Source organism: Bos taurus, chromosome 17 (assembly GCF_002263795.3).
Source record: "Bos taurus isolate L1 Dominette 01449 registration number 42190680 breed Hereford chromosome 17, ARS-UCD2.0, whole genome shotgun sequence".
Classification (NCBI taxonomy): Eukaryota; Metazoa; Chordata; class Mammalia; order Artiodactyla; family Bovidae; genus Bos; species Bos taurus.
In genome coordinates this window covers 70552293-70555730 of record NC_037344.1, presented here as the reverse complement: position 1 = coordinate 70555730, position 3438 = coordinate 70552293, and the positions used below count along the sequence as shown (strand labels likewise).

Genomic DNA, 3438 nt, shown 5'->3' with positions numbered 1-3438 from the left:
CAAGGTCGCCCAGATTGGTGGTGGAAGAGCTGGGTCCGAAACCCAGGCCTGCAGGTTCCTGCTGGGTTTTATTTTCTACCCTGGGATTAACGTACAGTGAAGCAAATGGACTTGATTACCCAGGCAATGCTTACAAGTGTAAAAATAAGTGAACCACAAAACTGGCTTCCCAGAAAGAGTTTTCTTCTTCTACACACGCTTTCTAGTGGTCATAGTCACCGCCAACCCGTGAAAGATCTCCCAATACGATCTTCAGCCTTCATTCACACGAATAGTATTTGTTGTTTACTCACTCAGTCGTGTCTGACTCTTTTGTGACCCCATGGACTGTAGCCTGCCAAATTCCTCTGTCTTTGGGATTTCCCAGGCAAGAATACTGGAGTGAGTTGCCATTTCCTAGGAGTCATTATAAATAAATACTAACACACACACACACACACACACACACACACACACACACACACACCTTTCCAAATGATGATTCGTTTGTCCTTGTTGAGACACCAAAAATGCTAAGACAAAGTAATAAAGCATAGACTCAGCTAAAGAAAGATCTTCTGTCTGACCAAGACGAAAGACCTAACCCACAGTCAAGTATAACTGATCCTTGGGATTTTTTTAAGGGTCCTCACCAAACTCTTCAATAGGTTTTTTCCAAGTTTGGAAAATCCTACCAGGAGGCAAGAAAAGAAGAGCATCACTCTCATTACATTGAATAACAAAGAGGTAATCATCAGTGGCCTGGGGTTTAGCCTAATGTTTTACGCTAACTTAAAGTATTATATATACGTAAACATATAGCTGATTGACTTTGTTGTACAGCAGAAACTAACACAACATTGTAAAACAACTGTACTCCAATTTAAAAAGTATTATAGACCAGGTATAAAAATGAAATCATATATACACAAACACATATGAACATCCCCATAAATATAAACCCACATAGACATACACAAAAATATCAACTCCAAAGCACAGAATAAAATTCTTAGTTGAAGAACCATCAATTCTAAATTGGCTACCTTTAAAAAAAGAACTTCTTAGGTTGTTTAAGTTCAGGCTTCCCTGGTGGCTCAGTCGGTAAAGAATCTGCCTCCAATGCAGGAGACCTGGGTTCAATCCCCAGGTCAGGAAGATTCCCTGGAGAAGGGAATGGCAACCCACTCCCGTATCCTTGCCTGGAGAATTCCGTGGACAGAGGAACCTGGTGGACTACAATCCATGGGGTTTCGAAGAGTTGGACACAACTGAGCAACTTTCACTCACTCAAAGAAAGAATCACTGTGATGTTACAGAATGCAAAATCCTGAAATCTCTGGCTTCCAAGTGATTCTATGATTGAAGGAGGACCTTCTGGTTGACCTTCCAGCTTTAATTTGGCTCTGACAGGTAGGTCGAATAAGGAATTGACCTTTGCTGAGACTGTAATTGCTGATGGGTGAGAGGAGGTGGTTCAGGGTTGTGTTTGAAAAAAGTGGAGAAGGAAACTGAGATTTTTTTTGATTACAGACTTAGGACATGGATCTGCGGGGAGCGAGCTCTGCCCATGACAAAGGTCATGAGGAAGGAGGCTTGGCATACGCAAAGGCGGGATCAAGCCTCAGGAGTCCCCCTGGAAATTCTCAAGCATCTACCCCCAAAACCAGAGTCTGCCTACTTTCTGCTTTGTGCTTTCACCTACACCTCTGACTTTACGGCGGGCTGTCCCCCACTACCTCTCTCTGAAAAAAGAGTTAACTTACAGCTCCAGTTAATAATTCCTGGGTGTGACAGTGTTTCAACCTACAAACTCCTTTGGAAATCCTCTAGCCTGCCTGAATAGGTTTTTCCGGCCACATGTGATTGTTCAGAGCCTCCCAACTGTGAGAGGGAGGAGATGTTCTAAACTGTCTAAACACAGATTCTTTTGAGTAGTTAAAAGATTGATTAGAAATTGTATTGGTGAAGGGTTTTTCACTTATTGGGCCAATGTTTGTTGCTAAGTCTCCATACCCCTTACCTACTGTGTCCTTGGCAGTGTATTGATTGATATAATGGGTGTATAGAAATGTAAGTAGTAGCCTCAATGTTTGTAACCTTGGACCCTTGAGTTAATTCTTTTCTTGATTGAGCCCACCTCACCTTTGCCCTATAGGAATGCAGCTTTGTCCAGTGCTTTTTTGGAGGCTGGTGCCTGACTTTGGAATAATCACCTTTAGAGAAAAATAAGTTCCTTAAAATGTTAACAGGCCTCCTGGCCAGAAGATGATGTAAATCACCTGAACTTCTGCATAGGATAAGTTTGAAAGCCTGGCTTCGATTAGGACCAGGAACTGCTGTCCTTGCATGACTCCACCCCTTCCCCCATTATCCTCTATGCACAACTTAAGGTATAAAAACTACTTTGGAAAATAAAGTGCGGGCCTTGTTCACCGAAACTTGGTCTCCCCATGTCGTTCTTTCTTTCACCTTCTAGCTGAATTTTTCCTCTGAGGCGGGGAAGCTCATCAAGCCTACTAATTTTGCCTGGGCTTCTAAGATCTGACCGGGGAGGCCTTAGTGTCTCCTCTCCTTTGGGAGAACAGGAGGACGCCTGCGGCCTTCATAGGTGACGTAAATTCCCTGCTTTGGAATTTTATTCAGCCTCTTTTCTTCACTGAATTTTCCTACTGAGCTATCCTTGTTTCAGCCGCTTTTCTCCACTGAATTTCCTCACTGAGCTATCCTCATTCTATTACTCTTTACATCTCTAGTTAATATCTAATTGAAGCTATTGTATCCTGACCCTCGCCGATGACACCGTCCCCGCTTCGAATACCCTGGATCAGCTGGGGCTGGACCCCGGCATGGATCCAACCATAAGGCCTTATGTTTAATGGAAGGCGACCACAAAGCCCATTTGCTCTTCTGGCCAGCCAGCAATCATCACAAATATTAGTTTAATCTCTTGTTTTCATTCATCCTGAGTCAATACCCACTTGTTCCCATTTCCACTCCTTGTGAGAGCTTCTTCTGATATTCTCCAAAGTCAAGTCAAAGTCATTGTTTCATGTGAAAGAACTGTGAGCTTTTGGGGGCAAAGCCCTCTTCAAATCACCACTGTCATTAACACTGTATTGCACTCACATAGCCCTGATATGGGAGGGCTGCTTGTACCTTCTTGGGCACCAGAAGTTGCTGGTGAATGGCCTTGAGGGTCAGTGCTTTTAATACCTGAATCAGACATGTGTCAGGCTTTCAATTTCCACAATCTCTAAGATATAAAGACTCTTCAGGCTGAAAGAGGTTTAAGAGCACTTAATCCACCCTGTCACTTCTGAGGTAGCATAGTGGTAAAGAATCCACCTGCCAATGGAGGAGACACAGGAGACGCAGGTTCAATCCCTGAGTTGGGAATATCCACTGGAGTAGGAAATGGCAACCCACTCCAGTATTCTTGCCTAGAAAACCCCATGG

General features: G+C 43.5%; 1 non-coding gene across 1 annotated transcript; it reads left to right on the top strand.

The window, feature by feature from the left end:
• Positions 1-1065: 1065 nt before the first annotated feature.
• TRNAW-CCA (transfer RNA tryptophan (anticodon CCA)) lies at positions 1066-1138 on the top strand. Its single transcript has one exon. It is a non-coding gene; the product is annotated as a tRNA-Trp (tRNA).
• The last annotated feature ends 2300 nt before the right edge of the window (positions 1139-3438 follow it).